Raw genomic sequence first — 8,754 nt, forward strand, 5'->3', positions numbered from 1 at the left:
AATGCTGTGGCTCCACTGGTGGCAAAACCAACTTCCCTGTCCTCTTCCTTTCCTGATACTTCTAGCCCCTCTGCTCCCTCAGGGAAGTCCTGCTGTGCCAGTGATACCATGCATGTGGAGCATTGGGTACAACCCAATAATTTCATCCAGTCAATACAGGTACAAACAGGGATAATACTTACATTATCTATTATATAGTGTGGGGCAGGGAGCTTTTCAGCATGCTGCTGCTGCTGCTGCATAGTACCTTCTGTGATCTGTATGGAGACTAGTTGCATTTATTGTGCCTGTCTCTGACACTTAAAAAAGTTGAAACTTCTATACAAATTATACTTAATATGAACTTAACAATATGAACCTTCTTGTGGAGTTAAGTTCCTTTATAATAGGAACTTTACTCCATTCAGAAAATGTAATTATATGTGCTACATTTGTGCATAGAATTAGGCCTGCTGAGGTCTTGGAATACATCTGCATGACAATGCAATTTATCTCTCTGTGAAAATAAAGTGTTGCCTAACAGCTGTCTGATTTCAGTCTTCCACATTTCAGTCCATCCTAGTTCTAATGAAAATGTAGGTACAAGTATAAACTGTAATTAGAAAGCATGCCTTAAGAGCTAATTCTTCTTGTGTTAATTATACCAATAAACAAGCTAATTCAAATGGAGTTATCTTAAATAGAAAGGTATTTTCAGGGGGTGGGAACACTCAATTTGTTTCCTTTTACTCTGACTAATTCTTTGTTTCATAAGTGCAATGCAAAAATAATTGTTACAGTCAAGTTCCAGACCTCAAAGTGTTCCTAGCACAAACCCAAATAATAAAAAATCAAATTTGTGGCAAACATGAAAGAGAAAGTAAAATAAAAGCAACCCCACCATCCATTCTAAGAGTGAGTTCATAGAATGCCCCATCACAACTTTACTTATACTTCTGCTACTTCATCCCACACTGGTTCCACATGGACTCGCCACTGCAGAAGGTGGGACTGGGTGACCACAATAGACTGTATTCTGAACATAGTAAACTGCTTCATTCACTTATAACATTTCTGGTTTGGGGTAGAAGCATAAAACCCACAAGCATGGGAAGTTACTATCTGGGCATGCATTAACAATATTATTTATATAGTCTTGTGTGATACTCAATACACTCCCCAATAAATGCTCCTTTAAAATATTAGGCAGTGCAGAGACAATTTGCAGTGTACGGCTATCCTATGTGGAGTCACAAACAACATTTGCTCACACTGAATATATAGCAAAACCTACCCTGGGTAGCAATGTATTCTTGCCATCTTTGCCTGTATCTGCACAGCTTACAACTATTAATCACTGCTGCATTCCTTTCAGAAGCAAAAGCGCACATAGCATCTTTATTTTAGATAGCAACTAACACTTAAAGGCCTTGGTTTGTACCAAAAACTTCATTGTATATACAGATCCTTCACAGATTTGATAAATTGTAATTCCCAGCTATATGTCTTGCCAAAGTCTCTACTAAAATGCTGTATAACCACTGTATTTATGACTGTCCTTTGAGACTACAACAAATGCACACAATTATTCAAGATTATTCCAGCCATTAAGTTGCGAGGCTTTATTGCTGCAATTTGAATGGATATATTTCTTCTCTACCAGGAAAAATATGGATTGATCACCTCTGTTTTCAAACAATAACTGAGAAAATACTTAATCTAATTCCCACCAAATAAAAACCTAGATCATTTCCCACTAGCAAAACAGCCTACTGCACATACAACCCACAGAAACAGTGACAAAGTCAAAGAACAATGTCTACTACAGAAATTAAGGGATTTATTTCTTTATTTACAGTTTAATGTATTTACCCAAGTAATACAAACTCAAATATCTGATATGCCTCCTGGGTCAAACAGCTTGGTTGTGTCAACCTTTTCTTCCTTCAATTAACCTACTTTTATAAAACAAGAACAACACCCTGTACTTTATTTGGTCCATTAAAGTTTACACCATGCTACGCTGGTATCGGTTTGTACTTGAGAATTTTCCTGAGGATCCAAAGGCTTTGAGAACATTGTATAAACAATTTCACTGGTAGGTGACTTTCCCACAACAATTTTATCTCTTCAGGATTAATTTGAAATTATTGTCACGAAGGAATACATATGGCAAGTGTTACGTAAGAATGGAAACTCCACATGGATTTCGCTGAAAAGGCCCTTGTGTTAGACACTAATGCAAAAACCCTGCTCACATGGGTTTTCTATTCTGGTATGTTATCCAAGTAGCAAATGAAAAAAAGAAAGAAAGAAATGGTAACCCATGGTCCTCTTTAGTTAAATTTCCTGGGGAGCCTTCTGTATGCCTAGTCAATTCCAATCCTTCTTCACAGATATATCCAGATTTTCTGGTGCATATTTTTAAAAAATCTCAACAGCCTGAAACTTTTCTCTAAGACACAACAGTGTTTTATTATTATGTTCTGAAGGCACGTGAGGCCATCACCATGCTGAAACTAAGCAGATCTGGGTGTAGTCAGTGCCTGAAAGGTGATCACTTCAGAAACAAAATAGAAAAATTCCTTCCGGTAGCACCTTAGATACCAACTAAGTTTGTTATTGGTATGAGCTTCTGTGTGCATGCACACTTCTTTAGATACCAGAAACACATGCATACAAAGATACAAATGTAAGAAAATAAATAAACAAATAGTGCACTATTAAACATTTGTTGTGTTCAAAACACTATGTGATATGGTATAACAATCAAAGATGCAATACTGTGCATACACACACATGTATGTTTCCTACACAAACACACACCCTACCAAAGCAGTATTCTGCTGAATAATGTTTTGGAAGTCCATGCTTTCATGCTATTTCCTTCTTCTACCCCCCCCCCAACATGTTCAAACGTGTTTAGATATTATTCTACTCTTCAAATAATATTGTAACCTTTCTTTTGAATGCCATATTCAATTCATAAAATGTCATGGTCTATGCAGTGGTTTTGCCCTGACAGCACGACTTTCAATGATTCCAGCATCCAATTAATATCCCAAGAAGACATTGTGCACTTCTATGTGCATTGGTGTTTCCCTGTTTTTTCTTCAAATGCAGTTGTCCTTGCGTTCTGTTGCAAGCTACTTTCAAAAAAATCCTGAGTTTTGAAAGTGTTTTTTTCAAAAAGAGGTGGTGCTCAAATGTAGGTTTCTCAGAAGTCCTACTGCATTTGTTGAGCTTGCCTCACAGTAACCCTTGTGGATCCAAGCCAAAGCATTTAACACTCAGATCCTTAAACGATGGACTGTACCAAGACATATACTATAATACGCCCATACAAAAGTAGTCTTATAATGTATTAGCGTGCTTAGAATGACATCATAAGAATGTTCAAATATTTTCACGCACCATCTAGCCTTTCAAACGCTTTTTGAAAAATTCTCTCAAGAAAGATATATTTCAAGTCATTGGCCACTCTATTGGCCAAGTCCTATTTGAATCCTTTACTGTGGTGCATTTATAAATTGGTACCACATACTCATCTTACGGAAAGAAGCAGCTTTAGGCTGATAGCCCAAAGAAAAATTCTTAGCTATAAGATATTTCAGGGTAAATTATTTTCCTTCTTATACAGTTAAAGTTTGCTGCAGTCATCCACTTCCATATTTTATTTCTTTTTGAGTAAAACAACAGTTATAAACTGAAAATTCTGATGCACACATATATGATATGTTGTTCCAAACAACTAGATGTCAACTCTTCAAGACTGCTGCACTGAGTACTTTGAAGCTTTACACACAGAGAATGCTATCTCACTTGGCTTATTATCAAGGAAGACCATGAGAAAATAAAACAGAAGAATAGTCTCTATAATCCTTTTTTGCAGTCTAGTGTCTTGCATTACTAAAATGTTTCTCACAGTTGTCTACAAAATCATCAAGCGTTTATTAATACCTTGCAATGAAGTTAAATTGAGAAAACATATCATGAAGTACAGGTGACATCCTGCCTTATCTGAAGCAGAAGTGTTAATGGCTGACAAGCTGGTTTAAGTGATCAATTGTTCCATGTTGCCTCCCCCTGCCCCAAACTATTCTGGGCAGACTAGGAACAGTGGGTAAGGCCTCCAGTTAGGAACAATTTTATATATCCAAAGGCTGTCCTGGGAATCTGATCTCTGAAGTTGCCTATGCAGACACAAAAAAGAGTGTACAATGAAAATCGTTTCACTTTCCCCATATTTGACAAATAAAAGAAATTTGCAGGATAAATACAAGGTGCATTGCCTCCGATCCATTAACTGCTTAGTCCAGAATAGTATCCCTTAGCTTGCCTTTAGGAAAGTTGTTTCTATATTGTGGCCACGACAACTCAAAGTGCTTTAATCTTCCTACATTTACCCTGATTTTGAAACTTGCACTGATACCTTGTATCAGACTACTTTCCAGCCCATCCTTGTCTTTCTCCTTAGAAAGCATTTAACATGGCCCCAGTGCTTTTACCCAATGAAATCCATATGCTCTACACTGCTCAATTCCACAACAGAAAGAATAAGCTTTTCAAGTGAAACTCAAAAGGACATTATTGTCAAAGCACTTGCCACTAAAATTAAAGAGAAATATTGAAATCGCTTAGCAAAATCCATTAAAAAGTCTCCAGCAATTACCGGCTTTATATGTTTCACACAAATCATGCCAAGCAGTGTAAAAGAAACTGGGGTGGGGGGACGCTCCCCAGTGCTTCCCCCATCTAGCCAAATGCCTCTTGACATTTGTCAAGCCAGAACTATCATAAATCTTGAAGAAGTTACAATGCAAAAGAACAAAAAAACCCAAACATATCCCTGGTTAAATGAAGCCAGACACTAATTTGATATAAAACATTTTGCAAATATTAAGGCTTCCCTTAAGGGATCCATATTTCACAATTACGGCCAGCTATTAAAGCACGCGATGAAAAGAGATGGGATGGGAGGAAGAGGGGGAGGGAAGGAGTTGATGAGTTTTCATACCCGATGCCTCCTTGGTCCAAGTGCAGAAATGCCCACAGGAGAGCGAGAACTCAGAGCAGGAGGAGATCGGAGGAGGAATGCACCCGGATGGCAGGAGGTGGTACTGCCTTTCCCAATGTGGTAGCTTAATAGCTTGTACTTGGACAAACCTCACCTTCCCCAGGTAAGGAAGGCTGACTCTCTCGCTGCCATAGCCCTGCCTGGCAATGGCATCTCTGCTTCTCCGTCAGAGCCAAGTCTCCGGGGCAGGGCACGCACCAAGCCCTACCCTCCTAAGTGGCTGCCAAGCCCCTTTCCCACCGATCTCTGCCACAGATCCTCACCCCAACAATACACAGAGCCCGCCCGCCCCTTCCCCAGCGCCCTCAGCAACCCCCAGAGCTGCCCGGCGGAGCGAGAGCGCGGAGGCATCCCCACACTGGAACACAATGGGACTTACTCCCAGGTAAGTGCGCACACGCAGGATGGCAGCCTCCAGCAGCCTCCCGAACAATGCACTGCAGAGCGAGAGGGAGTGTGTGCGTGTGCCTTCGCAAAACTGCACCAGGAAGAGAAGCAGAGAGGCGCCCCTTTGCAAGCCAAACACGCGCGCGCGCGTGCCCACGTATACATACACAGGCACCCACCCACCCCAAAGTGTGTCCCTAACCTTCGAGCCGGGGAGAACCCCAAAGTGCCCGAGCCGCGCCAGAAGGCGGCACAGTCCCCAAGCCCCTTAGCTGAGCTCCATACTCACGCGCAGGGCTCTCCTCCGCGATGGCAAGGCAGCTCCAGCAGCCCAAAGTCCTGCTGAGGGAGGGCGGGGAGGGAGGGCGAGAGGGAGATGCCCGCTCCACTCCTGCTCTCCGCCTGCCCGTTCCCCCCGCCTCCTCTTCGGGATTCGCTTCTCCTCCTTCCTAGCTCCGGCTATGGCACCGCTTGGCGCTTATCCTTCGCCAGCAAGAAGTCTCCTTGGCGTCTTCCCCGCCAAACCGGGCAGCGCCTGGGCGACGGAGGCAGAGAGAGAGAGAGAGAGAGACCGCGGGCAGCAGCCGGAGCCGTAGAGCGCGCGGGAGAAGTAGTGGAGTTCAGGAGGCGGCGTTTGCTGCACATCCCCCAGCGGCCCAGGCCAGGTGCGGCAGCCGGAGCAGCAGCAGCAGCAGCGGCAGAGCTCGCTCCCGCGGCGCAAGCACAGCGCGACCAGCAGCAGCAGCAGCAACCCGCGTCCCTTCACTTCCAGTCAGCTTCGCTTGTGAGGAGGGCAAGCGGCTGGGAGAGCGCGAGGCGGCGGCGGCGGCGGCGGCGAAGGTGGGGCTGAAGCACATTCTTGCCCTCACTTCCCGAGGCGGCGTACAAACTCTCTCGAGTTCCTGGCGGCGAATTGGCCCTCCCTTCGCCTTCGGGAAACAGCCGCCAACATCGCCTGTTCCCTTACGGCTGTGTGTGTGTTGTTCCTCCTCACAAAAACCGGAGCCGCCTCCTCTGCTGCCCCTGTGGCGATGTTTGCACGCAGCAGCTCCTCTCTCGGCTCCCCGCTGCCTGGGGTCGAGTCACGGCAGCAGCTGCCGCCGCCGCCACAGCTTCTTCTCCGCCTCTTCCCCTTCTCCGGTCTCGGAGGGAGCCGGCAGCAGGCAGCCTCGTCTTCCCTGTTCCCGCCAAGCGAGCGAGGCTGCCCTCCGCCCACTCCCGCGGGGCTGCCAGCCGCCCGCCGGGAGCGGCGCAGGTGCTGGCAAAGGACGGCCCGGCAGCAGACGCGCGGCTTTCGGAGAGGGCCCGCCGGGAGAAGCGCGGCTTCCCTTCGGGGCCGCCGCGCTGCCGCCTGGCTCCGCTCCCGGCCTTCGTCGCGGCCAGAATGGGTAGCCGGGCGCCGCCGAAAACTCGCAGCGTCGAAGCGCGTAGACGAGAATTTCGTCGGCTTCGCTGTCAGTTTTTGCTACCTCAGGCTGTTAGCTGGGCGAGGGGGGGGGAGGGGAAGAGGGAAGCGAATTAGAGCAGATGCCAAGCCTCCCACAGATTGGATAGCGGAGCCAGTTGTGCTTTGGAGCCCCCCCCCCCAAACATAGCAATGAAGAGTTGTGCGAGGCTAGGATGTCCTGACTCAGCACAATCCATTCCATCAGGCTTGCACGCCGGACAGTGACTGGGGTTGTTAGCAGTTCACATGGCAAAAGGACCAGTCCGTTCAAGTGGCATCAGGAGGAAAGAAACATGCACACAGAGCCTTTGGTTGGAAGGCACCCACTCTGACACACACACACACACACACACACACACACAGAGAGAGAGAGAGAGAGAGAGAGAGAGAGAGAGAGAGAACACTAACCGGACTTCAGAAAGAATTGTTTCACATTCCTCTATGGCAAGACTTGCATTGGCTTACATCACAGGTGGGGAACCTCAAAGCCCAAGGGTAGCAAACATGGCTCTCTAGACATCTCTCTCCGGTGGCTCCCCTCACTGACCCCACTCCACACGCTTCTCCAGTTCTTTTGCTTGGCTAGGATGTATCCTTCTTGAATTGAAATAACACCTTTTGCTTGCCTGGATGGAGAGATGTATGCATAGAAAGGGACTGGCTTTATCATGCCTGACTGTCGTCTCCTGTACAAAGATAAGAGTCACCACATCTGTTGCCCCAACTACCACTGGCAAGTGGCTGCATGGGGAGTGCAGCCCGCCCACAATTGGTTTAAACAGTCTTTATGGGGGAAACAGTTGCTCAAATCGCCAAATCATAGAATAGCAGAGTTGGAAGGGACCCTGAGTGCCATTTCATCCAACACCCTGCAATGCAGGAATCTCAACATCCACGGCAAATGGCCATCCAAACTCTGCTTTTGTTTTTCACTGTTTGAGCCATCCTATCTGTATGCAACAGAGCCATAACTTAATTAAATATATATCATTTTAATATAGATTCCTAATATCATATATATCCTTTGAAAGGAATTATGCTGCACACAGTGATTTGCTCCTGACATTGTGAAGGCTCCCAAATGCAGATTTTATTACACAGGCCAGTTGTGCTTTGGAATATGTATCTGATGTGAAACCAATCCACGAATCTACCAGGTGGATCAAACAACTCTCCATGGACACATCTGATTATTAAACCAGCCCACAGATGTGCATAGTGTAAACACAGCTATACTTTTGAATGTGGCAACACCACATCTACACCAAAGTTTTAGTGTAGACCAAATACGTCAAAAGACACTGATAAGCAGTTAATGTCAATGAAGAGTGGCAATGACTGAAAAGAGTGGCAAACATCAATTTTTAAAAGACAAAGTACTTATCAGATGTGTGCAGTGCACATAAGCTTTATGCAGCAACCACATAAATGTGGATAATTATTTCGGATCAATGTGTCATTCTTCATTTTTTCAGTGCCTGGCAGTTATCCTCCCTGTCCTTTCTCATTTCTGTTGCCCTCTTCCCCTAGCTCTTTGTTCTTCTAGATCTGGAAAGGAGAACTTCAAGCTGAAGGGCTGAATGCAATGCCCCGGCCCCTCATACCTGGCCCCTGGGACTCTCCCCAGGCTACATCCCACACCAGCCTTAGTCCTCAAGTGCTTTTTCTTTACAGGAATCTGCCCTTGAAATGCAGCAATGCCTCTAGCTTTGCTGGATTGAGAATGGAGAGATGTACATGGGGAGTGAGTACAGGAGGTTTCTTTCCAGACAAATAACAGAGATTACTATGCTAAGGTTAGTATCCTTCTCTTTACAAAAGTAAGCTCCACTTGTTTCTGCTTCCACGCACTTTTTACTTCTCA

The 8,754-nt window shown here is 45.3% G+C and overlaps 1 protein-coding gene across 5 annotated transcripts in view; it reads right to left on the minus strand.

The window, feature by feature from the left end:
• HS3ST5 (heparan sulfate-glucosamine 3-sulfotransferase 5) overlaps positions 1-6,627 on the minus strand; it is a 142,387-nt gene extending 135,760 nt beyond the window's left edge. Inside the window, exon 1 of one of the 5 annotated variants that reach the window (XM_083608647.1) lies at positions 5,733-6,627. The gene's annotated coding sequence lies outside the window, so the exon portion shown is untranslated. Of the gene's footprint in view, positions 1-4,996; positions 5,213-5,435; positions 5,534-5,645 lie in introns of those variants that run through there. The other 4 variants (XM_083608652.1, XM_083608650.1, XM_083608648.1 and 1 more) reach the window with 4 other exon arrangements.
• Between the last annotated feature and the right edge of the window lie 2,127 nt (positions 6,628-8,754).

Source organism: Podarcis filfolensis (genome assembly GCF_964270895.1).
Source record: "Podarcis filfolensis genome assembly, chromosome: 3".
Lineage (NCBI taxonomy): Eukaryota > Metazoa > Chordata > Lepidosauria > Squamata > Lacertidae > Podarcis > Podarcis filfolensis.